Genomic DNA, 27,573 nt, shown 5'->3' with positions numbered 1-27,573 from the left:
GACTGCCCAAACATAGTAAAGATAGGATTCCCGTTGTCCTCACCATTCTCCCCACCAGCCTCTGCATCCAACGTACCATCCTGAAACACTTCCACCAATTCCAATTAAACCCATTACCCAGAACACCTTCCTCTTCCCACCCCTCTCTGCCTTCCTCAAGGACCATTCCCTTCACCACTCCTTGGTTTACACCACACTCCTGACCAACCTCTCCGCCCAGTCACTGCACATTTTAATCCCACTTCCACTCCCCTTCCGACATGTCCATCCTTGGCCTCCACCATTGTCGCAGTGAATTAGACCGCAAGTTGGAGGAACAATACCTCATCTTCCACCTGGGCAGCCTGCAGTCTGGAGGACTCAACAGTGAGTTCTCTAATTTTAAATTACCTTCCCACACATCCCCTGGATCCATTTCCAGCCCCGTCTCTTTCCTTCCATTCCCCTTACTGACCATTCCTTCGAGCTACTAACTAGATTTATCCTTCCCATCGACCTACCAGGTCGTACCCACTACCTGTGTCCACTTATCACTACCTCACCTCTGCTACTCTCCCTAACCAACCCTCCCCTTTCTCTGTAGCTCCTCCTACCCCCATATCCTCCCTAGCCCATATCCAATCCTGAAGAAGGACTATTCCCGAAATGTTGGCTTCTCTACTTCCTGATCCTCCCTGGCTTGTTGTGTTATTTCAGCCTCCTGTTTGTCTACCTGAAATAAAGCAATCATTCAAACCTCTGTTACCTTTGTTATAAACAAATTGGAACTTTGAGTTTTTGATTACAACAGCTCTGCTATTTCTCTGAAAAATGTAAGGGGGAGATTTAATTTCCAGGTAAATTTCCTTCATTTCTTTTTCCGGATTCTTAAATCACAAACCAGTTCTCAATTGGTTTGGTTTATTCCCTCTTTAAATTAAACTTTCACTCTCGTCTATTTTCTTGCCCTTATCTGTTCATAAACCAAACAGCACCTTTTTTTTTCAAAAAAAGCACTGTTAATTGTCAGTAAAGAAAGGGTTCACGTTAAATAAAAGAAATAATGCTTTGTCTATCCCAGGGTGCACTCATTCTGGTCCTGGTCCCACGGTGCTCCCCCCGCCCCCTACAAACCTGCAGCCCCTGATTCCCCACAGTAGAAGAGTAAGAACAAGACCGCACGGCTCCTAAAACTCAGCATCAGACACAGTCCTTCTCCGCGCTGAGATTAAACGACAAATGATCCTGACTCCAATCCAGACTCAGACTCCCAATGAACGAATGTATTGTATAACAAGAATGAATTCCTTGTGTTTCACATTGGTTATTCATTTCTGCATAGAAACGAGTTGGGTGTTTCTCCTGATGTCTATGCCTCTCTGCATTTTGTTTTTGTAACTGTACTGAACCAAGTGTAAATTTAAAAAAGCAAAACTCATCGTTGGTCTATTGGCTCCCCTCTACTTCCTGCTCCTCCGCCCTTGAACTCCACCTTTAACTGCAACAACGACAGAACTGCCCTGCTCCTGTTCCTCCCCTTCTACCCAACCAACGTCTAGATACAACGCATCATCCTCTGCCATTTCCACCCCCTACAATCAGACCCCACCACCAGAAATATATTCCCCTCCACGCCTATTTCAGCATTCCGCAGAGACCATTCCCTCCGTGACTCTCTCGTTACGTCTACACCCCCCACAAACTCAAAATTCACTTACGGCACCTTCTCTAGTCACCACAAGAGTTGGAAAACCTACGCCTCACCTTCATCCAAGGTCCCAAGGGATCCTTCCATATCCAGCAGAGATTTCCCTGCGCCTCCAAACACCTCATCTACTGTGTCCATTACTTTCGATGTGGCCTTCTCGATATTGTGCAGAAAGGACATCTACTTGTGGAACGTTTCAGAGAACATCTCTGGGACACTTGCACTAAACAACTCCATTACCCTGTGGCCGATCACTTCAACTCCCCATCCCACTCCACCAAGAACATGCAAGCCCTGGATCTCCTCCAACACCAGTCCTAGTCACTCGACGACTGGAGGAAGAACACCTCATCTTCCGCCTTGGGAGCCGCCAACCACATGAAATCAATGTCTCCCACCCTATTCCAGATCCTACCCTCCAACTTGGCACCACCCTGTTGAACTGAACTACCTGTCCATCTGCCTTCCCACGTATCCACTCCTCCCTCCACGCCGACCTATCACCATCACCCCTCATCTTCATCCACCTATCATATTCCCACAGCCCCACAATCTCCCATTTCTCTCTGAGCCCCCTTGCCTCCCCCCAATTCCTGATGAAGAGCTTATGCTCAAAACATCAACTCTCCTGCTCTTCTGATGCTGCCTGACTGGCTGCACTTTTTCAGCGCCACACGTTTTGACTCTGATCTCCAACATTTGCAGTCCTCACTTTCTCCTCCATCAGAGACAGATGATTGGCTTCCTTTAACCTCAGGAGATTTCTAAGGGTCACCACATCTCAGGCAAGGAGAAAAGGAGAGTCCATTAAAGTAACTTCATCCAATACAGGAATTGAAACCAAGCTGTTAGCATCACTATGCATCACAAACTAATTATGGGGTAAAAAATGAGGTCTGCAGATGCTGGAGATCAGAGCTGAAAATGTGTTGCTGGTTAAAGCACAGCAGGGCATAAGCCCTTCCTGATGAAGGGCTTATGCCCGAAACGTCGAATTTCCTATTCCTTGGATGCTGCCTAACCTGCTGTGCTTTAACCAGCAACACATTTTCATCACAAACTAATTATCCAATGTACAGAGTTAACTGAACGCCCCAGAAGATATGAGTAACACAGCACAGAGTGAGGCTTGTGAGTGCATCATGCCATCTTGTGGCTCATTGAAACAGCTCCCCAATTGCTTTCATTCTCCAGCTCTATTGCTAATGACAAAAACTTCTTTCAAATTTCAAGCAAATATTCAAATTCTTTTCGAACCTAATACTTGAATCTGTTTCCACCACCATCTCAGGCAATGCATTCAAACTATAGCATGGTGGTCAAGTGTTGAAGGTTCTCTACTATACTGTGTAATCTTATGATTTATGATAACTCGCTACATATTTTTCTTCCTTGTGCTGTCTCTGGTTCTTTTACTAAACACTTTAATACTGGCTCCTCTAGTTTTTAACTTTTCTGCCATTGGTAAATGTTTTGTCTTATTTATCCTGTTGGATGTATTGCTTTCAGACCTGCTGAATTTCTCCAGCACATTCTGTCCTCATGAAGTTTTTATTCTGTTTTTATTTCCAGTATCCAGATATTTTCCTGTTTGTTTTACAGGATTTTCTTCACGAGGAAAGAAGGGTTATTGGACCTGAAATGTTAACTCTGCTCTCTCTGCACTGATCCTGCCAGACCTGCTGAGCTTTTACAGCTATTTATGTTTTAGTTTCTGGCTTTCTTGAGGCTTCAGGTATTGTTTTGCTGCAAAGAAGCAGAGAGAGAGAGAGACCACCTGCCTTTTCTGCACGTCTGAAAGTTTCTCACTTTAGTTTATCTGTATATCACATCTGCTTGGTGGACGAAGACGTTTATCACTGAAGACTGGTCACCAATCAGCTATTTGTTCTTTGCAAAATCTCCCTTCGTAGACACACTGAGGTTCCAGCCTATCTGCAGTAACTCAGCCCACTGCTTCGACAAGTAACTTGTACTCAGTGTCAGTAAATTACTTTTAAGAAGTACAGCAATCCCTTCTACCATTCTAGTTTTAAGTCTTTCCTCTTTCAGTCCACAATGAAAAATACAGAACAATAAAAACATCCAGTCTTTACAAACTTTTCATGGCAACAATCTTACACAGCATCTCCCCTCCCCCCAACCCTTTGTTTCTGTATAGTTAATCTACTGAATTCAGGAATATATTGTTTACCAGTATCCACTCTCCTGACAAATCTCTGACTTTAAATATTCATACCGACTTGGATGAATCGGTGATCTCTGTTTAAGGATGTGACAATATTGTAGCTTTAAGAGGAGTAGCGAATTTTGATAAGATTTGTAGCTCAGGTTCTGGATGTAAGTTTGCTCGCTGAGCTGGAAGGTTCATTTTCAGACGTTTCATCACCATGCTGGGTAACACGCTAAAACAGCAGCTAATGAACTTGAAAGACCCTATAAGGACAACAAGCAAAACTAATGTCATTTACAAAATACCTTGCAAGAACTGTAACAAACATAACATTGGACAAAGAGGCAGAAAACTAGCCACCAGGATACTTGAACATCAAATAACCACAAAAAGACATGACCCACTCTCACTAGCATCTTTACATACAGATGAGAAAGGACACCACTCGACTGGGACAACACATCCGTTCTAGGGCAAGCCAAACAGAAAAAGAAGTGTCAAGCAGTCTTCTCAAAGCCAATGTAATAAACAGCCCTGTGGGGCCTTGGGTTTTATTTTTTAAAGTTGGAAAAATAAAAACAGCCTGAATGAGTGAGGTCTAGCTCCCAAAGAACTTGAACTTCTTTCAGTTTTAGCCTTCAGTCGCTGTTGCTGGAGTCTTGAAGCTAGATGTAGAAGGTGTTATTCTTCTCTCTGCTCAGCTAAAAGTTGGGGTTCTCTTCCTGCTTCTAGAATTGCATGTGAGACAGTCTATTTTACTTATGGATACTGTCATGGATAGATACATCACATAGACTGTCCACTCCTTGCTTGCAAAATCAGCAACAGTTGTGTCCAATATTAGAAATGATTCTTCGATTGGACAAGGTTTGTAGGACAACCGTAAATGTGTGAAGAATTGTACTGGCAAACAATTTAGGATTGTCAGTCACTTTCACAGTGGACTGCAAGATACATGGTTCAGTCAGTACACAGGGCCATGTTTTGTGTAGACAAAAAGAACATGTGCATATACCATACTTGTTTCAGCTCAACAAAATAAATAACATATACCTGCTGATTCATTTCTCATGGCAACACACTGACCAATCAAGATCAACCTGTCAGTTTTAAAATCTAAACCAAACTTGGCAGTTACCAAGCAACAATCTCCATGGCAATGTCTCAACCAGAGACCACTTGCCAGCCTGTCAGCACTGTCCTTTCATACAGCATAAATTTTGGCTTCCCTTTATTGAAAATTTTGTGAAGTATTCTGCAGTGATTGTAATGAGGCCAGCCAGGTGGACCTCATCATTTATGAGCTCCATGATTGGGCTGTTAATCTGGTCCAATGAGGGAGCCCTAGCTGACAGACATAACTGGGAGTGTCAGAGATCTTCATGATTTCAAGATGAAAAACTTTGATAAACTATGTCAAAGTCACTACATTTAAAGTATTAATCTCTGTTTTTCTCTCCACAGATGCTGCCAGACCTGCTGAACGTCTCCAACAATTTCTGTTTTTGTACCATGGCCCTTAAACTGTTCTGAAATGTTTTAACCATTTAAGTACTCCACGCTGACAGATACTCCAAGCCGACTGAATTCCTCCATGTTGTATAAGACAGTATCTAAAAGGGTTAAGTGATACCATGAAGTAAGCTCTGCCCATCTGAATATAAAGTATTCCAGATGTTTCTTCCAGGTTTTCTCTATGTTGGGGAGGCCAAATGTAAACTAAGGGAATGTTTCACTGAGCATCTCAGCCATGCCCACCTGGACCTCCCAGTCACTGCCCATTTTAATTCCCCTTCCCACTCTCTTTCTTTCTGACATGACCATCCTTGGCCTCCTCTGTTGCCGAAATGAATCAGACCGCAAATTGGAGGAAAAACACAATCTTCTGTTTGGGCAACCTATAGCCCTGAGGGTTCAACACTGAGTTCTCCAATTTCAAATATCCTCCCTTCCCATCCCCTGAATCCCTTCCCAGCCCACGCCCCTCCCTTCCATACCTCTCAGCCATGTACTGGATTCATCCCTCCCATTGACCAATCAGGTTTTACCCACTACCAGTCTTCACCTGTCCCCACCTCACCACCCGGCCACCAAAACCCCTTTTTTCTACAGCTCCCCTAATACCCACCACAGTCCTGAAGAAGGATTACACGCAAAATGTCAACTTTTCCACCTCCTGATGCTGCCTGACTTGCAGTGCTCTCCCAGCCTCCTGCTTGTCTACCTTGGATTCCAGCATCTGCAGCTTTTGATTTGTCTCAGATGTTTCAGTAGCAGTAATGTCTACTTATTGTAAAGTGAAGCATGAGGTTGTACCAAGGACTCTCATGTATATCAGATGCAACGTAAAGAGCTATTAAGTGCAATTTAATAAATATATCATACTGTTTATCAAGATTGGGCTAATCTTCTGAGCATTCTATACGGGCATTCTTTCCTACATTGTATCATCAATTTATCAATAGACTTTTTAACAGTAAGAAGGGTTGGTGGCAGTTAATCTACCCAGGGCTGTCAGCTCGTCCAGCTGGATACTACTATAACTTTGAATGATCCTGGTTCCACACGAATTCAATGTTATTCGACATTTCAGGGACAGAAAAAGCAATTACTGCCAGCCACATGCCAGTCTTGACATGGGCTGCATTCAGCACAGCCAATCCACTTTCACCTACTTATGGTCCTCATTATCAGCTACTCTTCCTCCCTGACAGACTGCCATCTATCAGACTGACATAATCAACCAGGCTTTAAAGGGACTACATCTGCAGTTTCTCTCAAAACCTCATTCCATCTTGCAGTTACATTTGAAAGCAATCTCTGACAGATCAACTATGGAGACATCCCATCTGCTGAGGTATTTTTGCAATTCTGAAATCATATCCAACAATTTGCATTTTGACCCAGAAAACTGGGCCTATGTGAAAAGTACAGACTAAAATCTGTTCAATATTTCTAAATCTGTTGTGTGGTATCTTAAAAGATGTTTAGAAGGTGCACTATTCAAATGAGTTTTGAGTCTAGTGATCTTTCTTCAGAACTGAGAGCATCCAAGCAAATGTGTTCAATGTTGAAGACACGGGTTTGACAAGGATGGAGTGAGTGGAAAGGTAGTGATCGAACTCAAAGAGAAAGGGAATGACAGTTAGTGAGACAAAGAAATGAATGATAGTCTGCCGGGGAGAAGGAAAAGCTGATAATGGGAGCCATAGGTAGGTGAAAATAGTTTGGCTGTGCTGAAAGTAGCCCATGTCTTGACTGGTATGTGTATAGTTGTGGCAGCCAGCTGGAGGTGGTGGACATATACGGATATTCCCATTTCCTTCCTTGTAAACATTCCACAGGGACCATTCCCTATGGACAGCCTGGCCCACTTCTCTTTCACTGTCAGCATCTACCCACATTCCCACAGCGCCTTCCCATGAAATTGCAGAAGGTGCAGTAAGTACCAGTTTCTTCCTCCCTCCTCACTATCCAAAGCCCCAGATGCGTTTTCCAAGTAAAGTAGCAATTTACCTGCATTTCATTTAATCTAGTCTCCTGTATTTGCTGCTCACAGTGTGATCTCCTGTACACCACTGAGACAGAATGTAGAGTGAGTGACCACTTTATTGAACATCCATCTTCTCTCTGCAAAAATGACCCTGAGCTTCCTGTTGCCTGCCACTTCAACACACCCTGTTAGAGGGAAAATAAACTGCAGATGCTGGAATCCAAGGTAGACCAGCAGGAGGCTGGAAGAACACAGCAAGCCAGGCAGCATCAGGAGGTGGGGAAGTTGACGTTTTGGGTGTAACCCTTCTTCAGGATTACCATGTTCTCTGTCTTGGGCCTGCTGCAGTGCTCCAGCGAGGTTCAGTAAAGCTGAAAGAACAGCATCTCATTGTCCACTTGGGAACTCTGCAGCTTTCAGGATCAATATCAAGGTTAGTGATTTGAGGTCCTGAATACCTTCTTCCATGTCCTTTACCCACCCCAACACGCCAGACCTGTCATGACATGCTGCTTTCAGCACAGTCAATCCATTTTCACTAAAAACAGAAATTGCGGTAAAAATTCAGCAGATCTTGGCAGCATTTGCGCTGAGAAACCGGAGTTAACATTTCAGGTGCAGTGTCCCTTCTTCAGAACCAAAAAGTTAACTTTGATTTCTTCTGGGAGTGGAAGAAGTTACTTCAGTAGCGTTACAGAAAGTGAGTAAGGCAAAGCTTTTGGTGTTGGCAAACAAGATGGAGTTGGGGTTGCCTGAATCTGTGAAGAAAGGGATGGGCAACTGCGCAGTATTGCCAGGAATGCCATCGGAATCATCAGAGGTGGCTAACTTCAATTGCAAGTAAAACAGTTGGAATTATGATGAAAAGCAGAGGAAAAAGAAAATTAAAGGCCCTGGCAGAAGAAAGGGAAAAAGAGAGAGTTTTTGAGCTTTCAAAGTTTACTTAAAATGGCAGAGGTAGAGGTGAAAAGTAACGTGATAAGAACAGTGATGGAGAGCAATCTCATCTTGGCCAAAGGCCTGATAGATATCTGTTTAAATATGTCCATGTATTGCCTAAGTTCAATGAGAAGGAGAAAGAAAACATTTTCGTTTCATTTGAGAAAGTGGTTAAACAAATGAAATGGCCAGTGGCCGTGTGAGTATTGTTGATTCAGGCAAAGGTGGAAGATAGAGCTCGTGAGGTATTTGCATCGGCATCAGAGGAGGTAGCTGAGGAAAGTGATGACATGAAAAAATTCCATCTTCAGTGTAAATGGGCTCGTACTAGAAACCTGCAATATTTTAGGAATCTAAAGAGGGAACCTGGTCAAATGTGCATTGAGCTTGAACGGATCAAACAAAGCAATTTTGATAGGTGGATAAGGACATTGAAAATTGATCAAACACATGATGTTCTAAGAAAGATGATTATTTTGAAGGAGTTCAAAATTTCACTTCCTGAAGTAATGAAAAATCATGTGGAAGCACAGAGTATATTCTAGAATGTTATTCCTTAAAATGGAGACTATTATATATTCAACCAGATGGGAAATGGGCAGAGGTTCATCAACTTGTATTACTGGTGGGTTATAGAAAGTAGGTGAAGCAGGTAGCTCATGAATTAACAGTAGGAGGGTAATTGGGAAGAAGGAAAACTGAATGTCAAAAAACAAAAACATTTTTATTGGCCTGGACTGCAAACTGAGGAGGTTGAATTTTGATGGACATGTCTTACATATCGGGTAATTGGAAAACCTCAGGGAGTAATAAAACCAGCAAACCTAATATCTATTCCTGCACTTGGAGAACCTTTTACAAGAGTGAAATTGATTGCATTGGACTCCTACATAAAACAATAAGTGTGAATCAGTATTTGTTGACCATAATAGAAATGCCTACCAGATTTACAGAGACCATTCCATTACACAGTATCATGATTAAAGCACAGTAGAACAGCTCCTCAAATGTTTTACGAGATGCAGGCCACCTAAAGGGAAACAATCAGAAGGAGGGTCAAATTTGAAATCAATATCATTCAAGGAAATCATGGATAGCTTAGAAATAAAACAATTCAAATTCAATGCATACTATACAGAATCAGAGTGAGAAATGGAACTCTGGCATCAAACTTGAAATACCATATTGAGGGTATTTAGTCAAGGCTGTCCAGAGGATTGGGATAAAGGTATTATAGAAAAATACAGCGCAGTACAGGCCCTTCGGCCTCGATGTTGCGCCGATCTAAGCCCACCTAATCTACACTAGCCCACTTTCCTCCATATGCCTATCCAATGCCCGTTTAAATGCCCATAAAGAGGGTGAGTCTACCACTGTTACTGGCAGGGCATTCCATGAACTCACGACTCGCTGAGTGAAGAATCTACCCCTAACATCAGTCCTATACCTACCACCCCTTAACTTAAAGCTATGCCCTCTCGTAATATCTGACTCCATATGTGGAAAACAGATATGTTTATTTCACAAATTTTGTTGAACAGTGAAATTCACAATAAAATACACTGTTGAGGAGGTTTATTTCATAAATAACCAAAAGGAAAAAGTAAACCCAGCTAATGGTGGCAATCCCTCCTCAGACAATTCACAACAGAGTTGCAGCAAACATTCTGATTCAAAGCAATATGCATGAAGTGATTTTGAAATTTAAAAGAATTTAACAGACAACTATGATTATATCTTATGATTCTAAACCTTACAAATATTTTGCACAAATCCAAAGTTTACAAGCTTATACTGCTTTGAGGGTGTAGAGAATTTGATTTTCTTTTACAAAATGCAAAGCTGCAATAATTAGAGCAATAATAATAATATTAGCAACATATCTGATATATTATCCATATATTTTACACTGAATTTAACAGAGGTCATATGACAGTTATCAGCCCAAACAGCGCATCATCTTCTGTTTATATGACTCAATATAACTAGTATTCGCAAAGCAGTATTGGAATATAAAATACTAAAATGTTCATAAAATAAAAAGATAAGTCTTTCAAAATTATCTTTTAATAATACATTACATTTTATCTAAAATCAACTTGAATTAATATTTGGCCAATTAGAAGCAATGTGTATTTGCAGTTATCGTTCATGTGCAGAATATCCTGAGTCAGTGCAGAGATGATACAGGTTATGCCCAGAGTTCCTCTGTTCTTCCAAACTTATAGATTAGGCTGTTAAAAAATATTAATGCATTCTGAAAGAACACAGCCAGGCCTGGATACACATTAACCTTAAGTACAACATCTGCCCCAAACAGGATCCACATGGAAGCTATGAGAGATCCAAACATTAGCATGAAGCAAACAAAAAGCCAGATTTGTGCACCTGTTCTTCCCAAACAGCCATCACTGTATCCATCCCCTCGGACCTGTCCATTAGACACAGCATTTATCATGAAAAAAGCTACAGTTGACCATAACTCCACATGTGTGAAAAGCAGGATCCAATTCTCCATTTTTTGAGTAAACCACTGCAGTATCTATAATTAACCACCAACCAGTAAAGAACAACACCCCAGCTACTATAGAAGCAACTGCATTTCTGCTTTCTCCCCAGTCAATACATTCAAACTCCGGCCAGCGAAAGTTGTCCAGGAATCCAGCCATCTTAAAACTACTGTTTAGACTGTAAAATATAGCAAAGCCTGAATGTAGGTTGAAAATATACTTATGAACAGAATTAAATTCAACACAATATGTTTAAAAGAAACAATGTATGTGAGCAGCTCTCTGTATGGAACCTCCATCTTGGGAGGAAGAACTTCTCATCTTCCTCCTCAGCACCTTACAACCACATGGCATCAACTTCACACATTTCCAAACCTCCCCTCCCCTTACCCTCATCCCACATCCAACCCTCAACTTGGCACCACCCTCTTGACCTGTACTAACTGTCCATCTTCCTTCCAACCTATCCACTCCACCCTCCCTACAACTACAACCCCACCTGCCTTTCCTCCTACCGCTACCGATGTACCAACTCAAGTGTTAGTTTGCTGTCCATCTCTATCTTAGTTTGTGTGTTTCTGGAGAAAACAAACAAACCTTCCTTCTCCTCCCCAGCTCCAAACACACACTGTCTCTTGAGCGTCAATAGGGAGAGAGCACTGAGCAGAGGAACTCAAGCTGCTTGATCTGTGTTGGAGTGGGAAGCACAACTTTTCTCCCAATGGTCACTTTCTAATTGAATTTTCCTGAGTGTTTTTGGGTCATTCATGGGGTCTGGTTGATTTTCGCCCTGGGTGCTTTCAGAGCTGCAGCTCAAGTTAACACTCATCTTGCACTGTGATTATGATCTTATTCAGTAACTAATTTTGCATGTCAGATAATGTGATATTTCTTTAAAATATCTAGTGTCAGATTTAAAACAGAAAACTAAATGTTTTGATGTCCAAAAAATGTACACAAAATTATAAATAAAATTGACTGTACAGTTAAGAAATTCACATACAAACAAATCAAAAGCAATGTCAGGATAACTGTGAGGCACCGTGGCTCAGTGGTTTGCTCTGTACCCTCACATTGCCAGGGACCAGGGTTCGATTCCAGCCTCAGGTGATTGTCTGTGTGGAGTCTGCATGTTCTCCTCGTGTCTGTGTGGATTTCATCTCGTGCTCCAGTTTCCTCCCACACTCCAACATGTGTAGGTTAGGTGTATTGGGCAAGTTAAATTGCCCATAGTGTTCAGGGTTGTGTAGGTTAGGTGCATTAGTCAGGGGAGATGTACACTAACAAGGTAGGGTAATGGGTCTGGGTGGGATACTTTTCAGAGAGTTGGTGTGAAGTTGTTGGGCCAAAGGGCCTGTTTCTAGACTGTAGGAATTCTGACTCTGGAAGGCTGACTGTCACAGTGGTTTGGTCTTCAGACTCATTGATAAGACAAAGGTTCCCCATGGTAAACTAATAGAGAAAGTGAGGTCACATGGTGTGCATGGTGTTCCAGCTAGGTGGATAAAGAACTGGTTGAACAACAGGAGACAGAGAGTAGTAGTTGAAGGGAGTCTCTCGGAATGGAGAAAGCTGACCAGTGGTGTTCCACAGGGATTGGTGCTGGGGCCGCTGTTGTTTGTGATATGCATAAATGATTTGGAAGAAGACACTGTTGGTATGATGAGCAAGTTTGCAGATGACACGAACATTGGGGGAGTAGCAGAAAGCATAAGGCACTGTCAAAGAATACAGGAGAATATAGATAGACTGGAGAGTTGGGCGGAGAAGTGGCAGATGGAGTTCAGTCCAGACAAATGTGAGGTGATGCATTTAGGCAAGTCTAGTTCTAGAGCGAATTACAAAGTGAATGGAAGAGCCTTGGGAAAAGTTGATGAGCAGAGAGATCTGGGAGTGCAGGTCCATTGTACCCTGAAGGTTGCTGCACAGGTGGATAGAGTGGTCAAGAAGGCATATGGTATGCTTGCCTTCATCGGACGGGGTATTGAGAATAAGAGCTGGCAGGTCATATTAAAATTGTACAAGACATTAGTTCGGCCGCATTTCGAATACTGTGTACATTTCTCGTTGCGACATTCCCAAAAAGATGTGGATGCTTTGGAGAGGGTGCAGAGAAAGTTTACGAGGATGTTGCCTGGTAAGGAAGGTGCTAGCTATGAAGAGCAGTTGTGTCGGTTAGGTTTGTTTTCATGAGAGAAAAGGAGATTGATGTTTACAAAATCATGAAGGGTATTAGACAGGATAGATAGACATAAGCTTTTTCCCAGGGTGAAGGATTCAATAACGAGAGGTCACGCTTTCAAGGTGAGAAGTGAAAGGTTAAAGGGCATACATGTGGCAAGTATTTTACACAGAGGGTGGTGGGTGTCTGGAATGCGTTGCCAGCGCAGGTGGTAGAGGTAGGCATGGTAGATTCATTTCAGATGCATCTGGACAGATGCATGACTAGGTGGGGAGCAGAGGGATACAGGTGCTTAGGAACTGGGCGACAGGTTTAGCCAGTGGTATTGGATCAGCCCAGGCTTGGAGGGCTGAAGGGCCTGTTCCTGGGCTGTAAATTTTCTTTGTTCTTTCTTTGTTCTTTGATGCTCCAGTTGAATCTGTCATCAATTTGATTAAACAGATGATTCATTTCCTTCCACCTGTGGGTAAACAGAAATACGGATAATGCAGAATTTAGTGGAATACAGTAAAGGCTCAAGAAGCTGAACAGCGATTAACAGTGATATACATTCACCAAGATTTCAGTGAAGAGTCAGCAATGTTTAAGAAAGATGCTAAGGACAAACCAGGGAACTATAGACCAGTGAGCCTGATGTCGATGTGGGCAAGTTGTTGAAGGGATTCCTGAGGGACAGGATGTACATGTATTTGGAAAGGCAAGGACTGATTAGGGATAGTCAACATGGCTTTGTGTGTGGGAAATCATGTCTCACAAACTTGATTGAGCTTTTTGAAGAATTAACAAAGAGGATTGATGAGTGCAGAGCAGTAGATGTGATCTATATGGACTTCAGTAAGGTGTTCGACAAGGTTCCCCACGGGAGACTGATTAGCGAGGTTAGATCTCATGGAATACAAGGAGAACTAGCCATTTGGATACAGAACTGGCTCAAAGGTAGAAGACAGAGGGTGGTGGTGGAGGGTTGTTTTTCAGACTGGAGGCCTGTGACCAGTGGAGTGCCACAAGGACCGGTGCTGGGTCCTCTACTTTTTGTCATTTACTGAAATGATTTGGATGCGAGCATAATAGGTACAGTTAGTAAGTTTGCAGATGATACCAAAATTGGAGGTGTAGTGGACAGTGAAGAGGGTTACCTCAGATTACAACAGGATCTTGATCAGATGGGCCAATGGGCCGAGAAGTGGCAGATTGAGTTTAATTCAGATAAATGCCAGATGCTGTATTTTGGGAAAGCAAAACTCAGCAGGACTTATACACTTAATAGTAAGGTCCGAGGGAGTGTTGCTGAACAAAGTGACCTTCGAGTGCAGGTTCATAACTCCTTGAAAGTGTAGTCACAGTTAGACCGGATAGTGAAGAAGGTGTTTAGTATGCTTTCTTTTATTGGTCAGAGTATTGAGTACAGGAGTTGGAAGGTCATGTTGCAGCTGTACAGGACATGGGTTAGGCCACTGTTGGAATATTGCGTGCAATTCTGGTCTCCTTCCTATTGGAAAGATGTTGTGAAACTTGAAAGGGTTCAGAAAAGATTTACAAGGATGTTGTCAGGGTTGGAGGATTTGAGCTATAGAGATAAGCTGAACAGGCTGGAGCGTCAGTGGCTGAGGGGTGACCTTTTAGAGGTGTACAAAATTATGAGGGGCATGGATAGGATGAATAGACAAAGTCTTTTCCCTGGGATCAGGGAGTCCAGAACAAGAGGGCATAGATTTAGAGCAAGAGGAGAAAGAGATAAAAAGAGACCTCAGGAGCAACTTTTCATGCAGAGGGTGGTACGTGTATGGAATGAGCTGCCAGAAGAAGTGGTGGAGGCTGATACAATTGCAACATTTAAAAGGCATTTGGATGGGTATATGAATAGGAAGTGTTTGGAGGGATATGGGCCGGGTACTGGTAGGTGGGACTAGATTGGGTTGGGATATCCGGTCGGCATGGATGAGTTGGACTGTAGGGTCTGTTTCCATTTTGTACATCTCTATGAATCTATAACAGGTACAAAGGGCCTTGAGCACAATCGGGAGCTGGTAAAGAGGGCTCTGAGCACAGTCCGGAGCCTGTACAGAGGACCCTGAGGACAATCAGGAACCTTGACAGAGGGCCCTGAAGAGATTGTGAAACATGAAAGGGTTCAGAAAGGATTTACAAGGATACTGCCAGGATTTGAGGATTTGAGCGATAGGGAGAGGCTGAATAGGTTGGGGCTGTTTTATAAAATCACGAGGGGCATGGAAAGGATAAACAGACAAGGTCTTTTCCGTGGGGTGGGGGAGGAATCCAGAACAAATGGGCATTTGTTCAGGGTGAGAGGGGAAAGATATAAAAGGGACCTAAGGGAAAATGTTTTCACCCAGAGGAATGAGCTGTTAGGAATTTTATTTCCTAACTTTCTGCTTTTTGAAAATCCAAATACACTACATCCATGAGTTTTCCTTCATCTATGTAATAAGTAAAATTCTCAAAAAGCCTCAACAGAATAGTAAACATGATTTCCCTTTCATAAATGAAGCAAAGAGTAGTGATAAACGGGTCCCGTTCGGAATAGTAGGCGGAGACCAGTGGGGTACCACAAGGTTCGGTGCTAGGACCGCAGGTATTTACAATATACATCAATGATATAGATGAAGACATTAAAAGTAATATTAGCAAATTTGCTGATGACACAAAGCTGGGTGGGAGGGTGAAACATGAAGAGGATGTTATGAGAATACAGCATAACTTGGACAAACTAGCTGAGTGGACAGATGCAGTTTAATGTAGATAAATGTGTAGTTATCCACTTTGTTGGCAAGAACAGGAAGGCAGATTACTATCTAAATGGAGTCAAGTTAGGTAAAGGGGAAGTACAATGAGATCGAGGTGTTCTTGTACATCAGTCAATGAAAGCAAGCGTGCAGGTACAGCAGGCAGTGAAGAAAGCTAATGGCATGCTGGCCTTCACAACAACAGGAATTGAGCAAAGAGGTCCTTCTGCAGCTGTACAGGGCCCTGGTGAGACCACACCTGGTGTACTGTGTGCAGTTTTGGTCTCCAAATTTGAGGAAGGACATTTGGCTATTGAGGGAGTGTAGCGTAGGTTCATGACGTCAATTCCTGGAATGGTGAGACTATCATATTTTGAATGATTGGAGTGACTGGGCTTGCACACACGAGTTTAGAAGGAGGAGAGGGGATCTCATTGAGATGCATGAAGATTATTAAGGATTGGACACTCTGGAGGCAGGAAGCATGCTTCCGCTGATGGATGAGTCCAGAACCAGAGGACACAGCTTAAAAATAAGGGATAGGCCATTTAGAACAGAGTTGAGGAGAAGCTTCTTCAACCAGAGATTGGTAGATATATGGAATGTTCTGCCCCAGAAGGCAGTGGAGGCCAAGTCTCTGGATACTTTCAAGAAAGAGATGGATAGAGCTCTTAAAGCTAGTGGAATCAAGGGTTCAGGGAATAAGGCAGGAACAGAATACTGATTGTGGATGATCAGACATGATCATAATGAATGGTGGTGCTGGCTCGAAGGGCAGAATGGCCTACTCCTGCACCTATTGTCTAAATTCTGACTGATATTGTACAATCATATAATTATTCTCTCAGTGTCTAGTTATCACACTCTATACAACATTTTCTCTAAAACTAAAGTCACGCAGGTCTGTAGTTCTCCATTTTGTCTCTCCCTCCATTCTTAAATCATGGGGGCTTACATTTACAATATCTCAATCTGCAGAAAACTGTGTAGAATGTATAAAATTTTGAAAGAAGGTTGAAAGATAAATTTTGCAGAATCCAATTTCCAGGAATGCCGTAAATGGAATTCATGAGGCCAAGTCAGTATGACAAGAACTGTTGGGAACATCAGTGGAATTTACAATTTCCTAACATCTTTGGCAGCATTGTGTCTAAAGCTGAAAATATTGAGCATATGTCTAAAACATCTTTTGAATATTTCAGCTCTTACCTCACCACGTTCTGTTTGGAGCCTTGGGAACGTCTCAGGGACATCCCTTTGGGAATGGGGGGAAAGAAATTACAAGACTGATAATTAAATTCTGTAACATTAACATTGCATATTTTCATCCAATTCAATATTTTAGCCACCTACCACAGGATAGCAGCTACCCAATATTATGTCATTAGGCATGAATAAGAAGAGATTCCACACAGAAGTGCAAGGCAAACAATTTGCAAAACACAAAAATCCTGTTTCTAATAAACAGAAAGACAAAAGTGTCTGTCAGTTGGTAATGAGCTCAGTGATGTGAAAAAGCATCCTGAGAAGCATCAGGAAAATTAGACACTAAAATGTGGAGACATTGGTGAGAATATTAACTCCATACACTGTGGAAAACAGGAGAGAGAGAGCTTGGTTAATCATCAGGTCTGATATGTTTAACAGACAAATAGGTTAGACCCAACCAGAAAAAAAGGCATTCCGAAAAGCATCTGGCCAGTGTCCACTCCAGAACATGCTTAATGTAGTGTAGAAATCAGCAAATGAAGATTGCATTGCACTATGAATTTATATCAATAGATTTAAGCTGTTCAATTGCAGGTGCTCTTCGATTTTCTCAGAATCTGCATTGCCTGTAATGTCCCACCTATGACTCATGCTGTTTGCAAATTCTGAAACTTAGATTGCCTCAATTGTATGGCCTTTGCTAAACTGCCTTTACAACTCATTCAAAAGTACTTGATCTACTGTAGTTCAGAGATTCAAGGTTTATTACAATTTGGACTTGCACTAAATTCCCCCACGCCAACAATTAACTGTCAGTACGGTGGATTCCACAGCATGAAGACAAATTCTTATTGTTCGAGCTGTCAGCATGGCTAGGCTGGTAGTCCTGACAAGAGGCCTGAGGGATATCAGGGGCCTGAGGTAGATAAGGGGCTAGGTTTGAGGGGCCTGGTGAGTAGTGTTAAATGGGAGAGGAGCATCTTCTTGGAGGTGGAGGCCATAGGGAACCCTTAAAGGAGGGTCGCTTCTACATGCATGACTCCAGACTGCACAGCTAAAGTTGTTGGACTTCCCAAAAAGCATGAGACTCCATTTGCTGTAGGAGAAAGTGCAGTGGATACAGGAGAAGTCCATTAAGTGGGCATTATTTTGTCACAGAAAGGTCTCAACACCTCATTACACCCTGTATATATTAATAAGTTGAAAGCAAATGACAGATGGTTAGTAGGTCACAAGCTGAATTGTGTGAGCATCACCCCCTTTAAATTCACCCGTTCGGGAGGGTAAAATCTAGTCCTCTTTAATTTGGGAAGAAAGTGTCCTGAGCAGAGCAAATATGACACAGAGGATACAGAAACATCCTGGAACTCACTTTCTCATAACATTACACCTGTACATACAGCACATGGACTGCATTGGTTTAACAAGGTACCAAATTATAAAGGGCAATTAGGAAAAGACAATAAATACTGGCCTTACCGGTGACTCTGACATGCACGGAGAGAATAAAATCATTATAATGCTGGACATTATCCTGCAGATTGTGGTTTTGTCTCTGCATTTAGACCACAGGGTTTCAAAGATACCTAGTTTTGAACTACTAGACATATTCTGAATCAATCGTATTTGACACAATGTTAGGGTTCATGTGGGATGCTCTTCGGAGTTTTGGTGTGGACTTGATGGGCCAAATGGCCTGTTTTCACACTGCAGGAATTCTGTGAATAGCATTTGAACAAAGATTGATGGTTGCTGGGATTTAGAATATACTCAGTGACTTCAATGGCAGTCATAAGGAATGGTTCAGTTGCACCATTAATAACTGAGCTGACTAAATCATTAAGTATGTCTCTGTCAGAGGTGAATGAGGCAAGTGAAGAGTCACCAAAAGAGGGAAAATACTCTGTTGGTTCAAGATGATCTGGAATCAGGACGAGTTGATGCCAAGGAGATGAAACACAGAAGACAGGCACTAAAAAGAACTGTGTTTAAAGCCATGAACAAATCAAACAGAATAAGCAAGGATAGTTTGCTGTGGTCTTACCCATTCGTGATTTTGACCAGAGTGTGTTCTGGTTGTATGGATAGCAAAAAAACTAGACTGAAACATTTCAACCAACAGTATTAAATAATATCAACATGTTAAATCCCAGGGTATATATTCGATGAAAATACTTACATTTCTGGGGAAGTTTCTTTGTCACTATTTCTTTGTGTATGTTTCTTTACGTGCTCTATGATAAAGATAGCTGAGAACGCCGAGCAGAATTATCAGCATCAGGATTACGATGATGAAGGGCACCTTGTAATGACGTGGCTGCTGATCATCTGCAACTAAACACATTAAAAGATTCTATCATGCTATACCAACAACAACATAGCATCACTATTAGAGCCCACGATAGTTTTTTTCATTATTTGTATTTTATTCTTGTATCAGTTTTGGCTTAGAGCTATGAATAACATGGAGAAATAAATAATAACATTTTGAAAAATATTCATAATACAGAGGAGGAGGTCCGAATGTCTTAAAACGCGTAAAGGTGGATAAATCCCCAGGAACAGATCAGGTGTACTCTAGAACTCTGTGGGAAGCTAGGGAAGTGATTACTGGACCCCTTGCTGAGATATTTGGATCATCGATAGTCACAGGTGAGGTCCTGGAAGACTGGAGGTCAGCTAATGTGGTGCCACTCTTTAAGAAAGGGGATAAGGAAAAACCAGGGAATGATAGACTGGTGAGCCTGACTTGAGTGGTGGGCAAGGTTTTGGAGGGGATCCTGAGGGACAGGATTTACATGAAATGGAAAGGCAAGGACTGATTAGGGATAGTCAACATGGCTTTGTGCATGGTGATATCATGTCTCACCAACTTAATTGAGTTCTTTGAAGAAGTAATGAAGGGGATTGGTGAGGACAGAGTGGTGGGTCTGATCAAAATGTTTTTCAGTAAGGCGTTCGACAAGGTTTCTCATGGTTTCCTGGTCAGCAAGGTTAGATCTCATGGAATATCTATTTGGATACAAAACTGGCTAAAGTTAGAAGACAGAGGGTTGTGATAGAGGATGTTTTTCAGATTGAAGGCCTGTGACCATTGGTGTGCAATAAGGATCAGTGCTGCGTCAACTGCTTTTCATCATTTATATAAATGATTTGGATGTGAACTTAGGAGGTATGGTTAGGAAGTTTGCAGGTGACACCAAAATTGTGTGATGTGGGGGATAGCGAAAAAGGTTAGCTCAGAGTACAACGGGATCTTGATCATTTGGGCTGATGAGCCGAGGAGTGACAGATGGAGTTTAATTTAGATAAACGTGCGGTGTGCACCATTTTGGAAAGTCAAATCAGGGCAGGACTTCTACACTTCATGGTAAGGTCCTGGGAAGTGTGGCTGAACAAAGAGATCTTGGTGTGCAGGTCCTTAGCTCCTTGAAAGTGGAGTTGTAAGTTAGGATAGTGAAGAAGGCGTTTGGTATGTTTCCCTTTATTGTTCAGTACATTGAGTATAGGAGTTGGGAGGTCATGTTGCGGCTGTATAGGACATTGGTTAGGTCACATTTGGAATACCACGTGCAATTCTAGTCTCCTTGCTTTACAAAGGATGATGGGAAACCTGAAAGGGTTCAAAAATGATTTACAAAGATGTTGCCAGAGTTGGAGGGTTTGAGCTATAGAGAGAGGCTGAATGGACTGAGGCTACTTTCCCTGGAACATCTGCGACTGAGGGGTGACCTTATAGAGATTTATGGGGTAAGTAGGCAAGGTCTTTTCCCCAGGATATGGAGAATGCAAAATTAGAGAGTATGGGTTTAGGGTGAGAGAGGCATGATTTAAAAGGGATCTAAGGGGCAGTTGTTTCACACAGAGGGTGGTGAGTATATGGAATGAGCAGCCAGAGGAAGTGGTGGAGGCTGGTGGAACTACATTTAAAAGGCATCTGGATGGGTGTATGAATAGGAAGGGTTTAGAGAATATATGGGCCAAATGCTGGAAATGGGACTAGATTTGTTTAGGATATCTGGTCAAGTTGGACCGAACAGTCTGTTTCCACGCTGGATATCTCTAACTCTGTGACTCTATAACTAGATATGGTAACCTAAACGTGACTTGTGGACTGTAAACAACAGCTTGTGGGAAAAGGAAAACAGACCAAACAAGCTTTCCTTGATTCATAAAGCCACATTTGGAAGCTAATTGTAGGTTGGTTCCTGATCAAGGTTCTGCAGATAATTAGTCCTGGGAAAGAGCATCATAGATCATAGAACATTACAGCGCAGTACAGGCCCTTTGGTCCTTGTTGTTGTGCTGCCCTGTGAAACCAATCTGAAGCCCATCTAACCTACACTATTCCATTTTCTCTATATGTTTATCCAATGACCATTTAAATGCTCTTAAAGTTAGACAGTCTACTACCGATGCTGGCAGGGAGTTCCACGCCCCTACAACTCTCTGAATAAAGAAACTACTTCTGACGTCTATACTGTACCTATCACCCCTCAATTTAAAGCTATGTCCCCTCATGGTAACCATCACTATCCAAGGAAAAAGGCTCTCACTGTCCACCCTATCTAACCCTCTGATTATCTTATATGTTTTAATTAAGTCCTTCCAAAATGCATCACCTCACACTTTTCTACATTAAACTCTATTTACCACCTCTCAGCCCAGCTCTAGAGCTCATCTACGTCCCTCTGTAACCTGCAACATCCTTTGGCACTATCCGCAATTCCTTTGACCTTAGTGTTATCTGCAAATTTACTAACCCATCCTTCTATGCTGTCATCCAGGTCATTTATAAAAATGATAACCAGCAGTGGCCACAAAACAAATCCTTGCCATAGACCACTAGTGACTGAACTCCAGGATGAACATTTCCCATCAACCACCATACGGTCTTCTTTCAACTAGCCAATTTCTGATCCAAACTGCTAAATCACTCTCAATTCCATGCCTCCATGTTTTGTGCAATTGCCTACCATGGGGAATTTTATCAAATGCCTTACTGAAGCCATACACACCACATCAACAGCTTTACAGTCATCCACCTGTTTGGTCACCTTCTCAAAGAACTAAATAAGGTTTGAGAGGCACAACCTACCCTTCACAAAATTATGTTGACTAAACCTAACCAACTTATTCCTTTCCAGATGATTATAAATCTTATCTCTTGTAACCTTTTCCAACACTTAACCCATTGTGAAAGTGACGTTTGGTATGCTTTCCTTTATTGGCAAGAGTATTGAGTACAGGTGTTGGGAGGTCATGTTGCAGCTGGATGGGACATTGGTTCAGCTACTTTGGAATATTGCATGCAATTCTTGTCTGACTCCTTTCTATCAGAATGATGTAGTGAAATTTGAAAGGGTGTAGAAAACACTTACAAGGATGTTGCCAGGGTTGGAGGATTTGAGCTATAGGGAGAGACTGAACAAGCTGGCTTTAAACACATGGCTTTAAACAGACATTCAATATTGACAAAAAAACTCCTTTTTTTTGAAAAGGCCATAATAAGCAATAAATATAATTTTGCAGCAAGACACTTTTGCAATAATATTGGCAATTGGTGTTAGATAAATTTCCAAGTATAGACACATTGTAATATATGAGTTTAATTTTTCAGTTGTGAATTGTTGTGATTTTGACAATGGTTAGTCGCAAAATGTGTTTATTGTTCAATTTGAAATTGAGCTTAAAAACCACTACAGCGTTCATGTATCCCGTACTTGAGGAGAGGCAAGAACTAGGGGACAGAGTTTATAAAAAGGGGTTTCCTCACTGACGAGGGAGGCGAGGATCATTTTCTCCGGGGGTAATGATTGTTTGGAACTCTCCACCACGGGCAGGATCCTTGAGTATTTTTAAGGCAGAGGTAGATCAATTCTTGACTAATTAGGAGGTTATCAGGCATTGGGAGAAAAATGGAAATTAGGAACAATCATATGAATCACTGTATGACTGAATTGCTGGAGGGGCCGAATGGCCTACTCTTGCTGCTCCTTCATATGTTCATGTCGATCAGAGTAAAAGATTCTTACTTGGAAAAAAATAAAAGGATCCTGATGCAGTCCCAGCGGTGTTGCTTGCTTCACATATATAAAGCCCATTAAGTCCAGGAGTCAACTTGGAGAATTTAATTTTGTCATTTTGTATTATCACACCTTCTGGAATAGAGTCATTCTTCCTAATTAAAACAAAAGTTCAATTGCAGAGTGAGAATAAAATATTCCATTTGCTTCAATCAAATGGCATAAGGTTTTGTGGTAATTGCATGCAGTTTATAAATATTTACTAATCAACATCTTCAGGGTTGTTACAACACAACTCTGGTCAGGTTGTACCCAAATCACCGAGTCCAGAGTAGGGACACTACCATTATGCCACAGGCTATATATTTAGTAAAATTGTGCAAGCAGCAATTGATTTTTTGGAGGGACGTTTGCTCTGGAACCCAGCGAGATTTCACATCATATCTTACCTTACACACTTATTAACTACCTACCCCCACTCCTCAGATTCAAAACTATTCCCATCTTAACACCTCCGGTTTTCTGTCTAACTCATGACTCACCAAAGATCCGCTGACAGACTGGTATCCCTTGGCACTTGCGTCCTATTTTAAAAGCTTTTATGTACCCAGACTGACATTGGCATTCCAGAGGTGCTCCGCTTGGTCAAGGAGGAAATCTGAACATGATTGAGAAAGGTAAGATAGTGCTGCAATTCTCCAACAAGAACCCAAAAGGCCTGACCAGTGGGGTGGCACAAAGGAGAGGAGTCCTCCTCCTAGAGAAATGGGAGAAGAGCCCATGCCACCAGATCTTGGCAGCCCAGTCTGAGGTCATCACCTGGGTCAGTGCTATCTAAATGGTGAGGAGGAGCAACCAACAGTAACTTAGGAAGTCAATTAGCTTCTCCGGTTTATCAGGCAAAGAACCACACTCTTCTCCCTCCAACTTCACATTCACTCTCTCTCTCTGAAACTGCACCCACACCACCAGGCTCATGCTCTGCCAGTCTCTAATGCCTGTGATGTGTTGATTACTTGATAAGCCGTGTTGCTGAGTCATTGGTGGACTTTTTTGGATCAGTGGTGCTGGAAGAGCACAGCAGTTCAGGCAGTATCCAACGAGCAGTGAAATCGACGTTTCGGGCAAAAGCCCTTCATCAGGACCTTTTTGTATCACCTTCATTATTTTCATGCAATATCTATGTCCATCTTTGTATTCCCCCCAGCAAACTCTCAAACTATTTAACCTGCATGGCTTCTGCATTGGGTACTCACTCGTCTGAGTCACCTCCTCATCTTTTGACCTGCACCTATTCTAATAGCCAAGCCAATGACTTTCATCTCATTCGATGTCTCCCTTTATCTCATTCCCATTGAAGGAAGGTTGTTCGACATTCAGCTCCTCACCCCTAATGGGGAGAGAATCCTGTCTTTCACAGAAGACTGGGTCTGCCCCTGCAGAAATGCCGTGATATACCTGTCCTGCTAACCACGTCAACACCACTCTTCAATCTGCTACATCTCTCATTTTAATCTTACTATCAGTTTGATTTTACACACACCATTTCTAACCACTGGCCTTATCTTTTTCTTTGTTTTGCATGTACGGCCAGCATCTGGATCACCACCATTCTGGAGAAATGGCCAACTCCCCAGAAACCATCCGCTGGTCCCCTGAGAATGAAAATACAAGATCTCCGAGGAAGTATCGGCAAAGGTGTCCCTGCAGGCTCAGATACTGATCCTCAATGGGAATGTTGGTATTGGAACGTCAGGGAGCACATAATTGTGAGAGCACCTTGCAGGAACAGATTCTCAGCTAGTCAAGGAAGAAACAGCCCATGTTGCTGCTACTCCAAGGCTGCCAGAGGCCAGGCAGCTGCTGAGCCCAAGCCAGAGAGGACCCTGTGGTGCCTGGAATAAGGAACTTCATCTGCACGCACAGGAGCAGCAGGTATGTGGAATGCAATGGTCCTTATTGCCCAGAAGCTGTTGCAATGTGACAAGACATGTAACCCGTGAAGCTGTTACCAGGGACAGGTTGGGACTGTCATGAGACCCAGATACAGCATCTTCAGGTCTGCTGGAGAGGCACAAACCTCCACTGCGTCACCCGAGGTACTGGTCCTCTGAACTAAAGGCACAGCAACAAGAACACAGGGAACTGGCGGACATTCCAGGTGTCCCATGAACACAAGGAGACAAGACAGTGTAGCTAGAGGATGAACTAACGCCCCTTAGAAACATTCTCTCAGGACACTGGGAGATGGCCAGGTCCTCCAATGCTACACGACCTGTCCTCCCATAATCCTTGCAAGTTGCATCCACAGAAGGGTCACTTGGAAGCATCAAGACACAAATGCTCCTGCACTCATCCAACCAAACATCCAGATGAAGGGCTTTTGCCCGAAACGTCGATTTACCTACTCCTCGGATGCTGCCTGAACTGTTGTGTTTTTCCAGTACCACTCTAACCTAGAGCCAAACGTCCAGACCCAAAAGGATCTCTGCAACCCATCTACAGAACTTGGGATTACACTAATACCTAGTGGGTGAGATAGGATGAAAGAAACGTACTGAGGGCACTTTGTTGGTATAGGTGACAAATCACTATACATTTTTGATTACTTTCTATCAGGTTAACAGCTTTGACCTTACATGTGGCTGTTTGACCCACACTGTAGCACTGAATATAATTGCGTCGGCATGATGCCTAACTTTATGATGACACCTGATGTATCATGGATCAACGTCTGTGTCGACAGTTTGCTGCAATATTTGGAAACTACAAAACCAAGGCTTATGCAAGGCAATGGATCCTGATGGAGGAAGTGAGGACTGCAAATGCTGGATATCAGAGCTGAAGAGTGTGGTGCAGGAAAGGCACAGCCAGTCAGGCAGCTTCCGATGAGCAGGAGAATTGATGCTTCAGGCATAAGCCCTTCATCAGGAATAAGACTCATTCCCAATGAAGGGCTTACACACAAAACGTTGATTCTCCTGCTCCTCGGATGCTGACTTACAGGTTGTGCTTTTCCAGCACCACACTCTTCAACAATGGGTCCTGATGGCACATCTGCCCTTCACCCTACAACATTCCTACACAATCACTGGCATCTATGTCCAACACTGTTGGTGTGAGTGAGATGGTCTACAATGTGTAGGGCAGGGAGGTGGAGAGCAAACAGGGAGCCACTGCCTTCAGATACTCAGGGATTAGGGACCACATCAGTCTTTGTCCTCCATAGTGCATGTATTTGTGTGTATTAGTGTTTCCATTTCAAGGGCTTTAAATCAGTCGGTCCTGCAGCCCCTCTCACTTACACGCTGAGTCATTTAACCACTCACTCCCAGTGCAGGCACAGCCATTTTCTTCTCCATTGAGCATTTTCAATTTCCAGCACAACACAAGTGAGGGTGTGCAGTGTGCAATCTTTGGTCACTCACTGCCAGCTTTCACCCTCTATGTGTTGGTGAGACCGTGAACGTCCAGCTCCACGGTATCAGAGCTTTTCCAATCAGCTTCACACGCTTTGCAACTTCCCAGATTTCCTCTTAACACGTCCACACAAACCTTCATGTGTTCAATCTTCCACCACAGCCCCTGCCATAAGAAATGGCAATGCCGGGTGCGGTCATACACTGTCCATCAGTTCCTATTAGTTCCTGTGGATGGACTAAACAGACTGATTTTGGTGCACCTTCTTCAGTGACCTAATGAAATAGCCTGCACATGAAAAGTCCACATCCCTGACTGATGGCAGGATATCTCCCCCACTGTGTTCACCCTACAAACCCCAAACTGACCATTATGGTGCCACAGGACTGACCGACTCAATTCCTGGAATGTCGAGGCACAGGCCGCCCTGACCAAGAATTCCCTGACCATGGTCCAGTAACCAAGTGTCAGCTAATGTTATACACAGCTGAGTCTCATGACATTCACATTGGCTAAGAACCTCACACTCATCCCTCACTCAAATCTTACTACTTCTGCTTTTCCTAGTTCTGATGAAGGGTCATTGACCTGAAGTCCGAATGCTGCTTCTTTCAGATTTTAAATATTTGCAGTATTCTGTTTATTTTGTTTCGAAATTTACTTTGTTTAGTAATCTTGGCATATGGAGAATATCCAGACTGAATTGTAAGCCAGATTTAGATGTAAATAGCCAATATCAAACTCACTGCCATCTCAAAGGCATATTACGGTTGGCCCTCCATTCACCACATTTCTCCAGTCTCAACAAACCCTCACCTGTAATTTCTATTTCTTCATCCCATTTTAAAATCATTATTCACTTCCACTTGACTCTTTTGCGGAAACAGTCTCTTAATCCCACTTCTTTTTGTCCAGGAGAGCAGACTTGAAATGGTATTGCAGATATGTCGTTTAGCCATTCTCCATATCAGGTTAGAGAACACAAAGCACCAGTGGGTCTTGCTCTTGTCCACTAAGATTATCCGAGAATGCAAAGGTAAATTGCATTTATTTTAAGCATGCTCACTGTCTTCCCAACTCTCCCCTCTGACAAGTTTGAGGAGCTCCTTGATCAATTTGTCACCGAGACTGAGATGTTAAACCAGAGGCTATGAATAGTTTGATGTTGTCCTCGGATCATAGAGTCACAG

The 27,573-nt window shown here is 42.6% G+C and overlaps 1 protein-coding gene and 1 pseudogene across 5 annotated transcripts in view; both read right to left on the bottom strand.

Annotated features, from left to right (window-relative positions):
• The window catches only part of LOC132816360 (nectin-1-like), a 114,341-nt gene that overhangs the window by 60,259 nt on the left and 26,509 nt on the right, over positions 1-27,573 (bottom strand). For 3 of the 5 annotated variants that reach the window (XR_009644795.1, XR_009644796.1, XR_009644797.1), the window contains exons 5-9: positions 22,973-23,118; positions 19,117-19,271; positions 16,938-16,983; positions 11,806-13,444; positions 9,235-9,322 (exon numbers count right to left, since the gene is read on the bottom strand). The gene's annotated coding sequence lies outside the window, so the exon portion shown is untranslated. Of the gene's footprint in view, positions 1-3,926; positions 4,124-9,234; positions 9,323-11,805; positions 13,445-16,937; positions 16,984-19,116; positions 19,272-22,972; positions 23,119-27,573 lie in introns of all 5 variants that reach the window. The other 2 variants (XR_009644794.1, XR_009644793.1) reach the window with 1 other exon arrangement.
• Positions 10,154-11,183, bottom strand: LOC132816361 (transmembrane protein 50B-like; annotated as a pseudogene).

The sequence above is a fragment of the Hemiscyllium ocellatum genome, chromosome 6 (genome assembly GCF_020745735.1).
Source record: "Hemiscyllium ocellatum isolate sHemOce1 chromosome 6, sHemOce1.pat.X.cur, whole genome shotgun sequence".
In the NCBI taxonomy this organism is placed as follows: Eukaryota; Metazoa; Chordata; class Chondrichthyes; order Orectolobiformes; family Hemiscylliidae; genus Hemiscyllium; species Hemiscyllium ocellatum.
The sequence above is the reverse complement of the archived record's forward strand: the minus strand, read 5'-3'. Positions and strand labels throughout refer to the sequence as shown.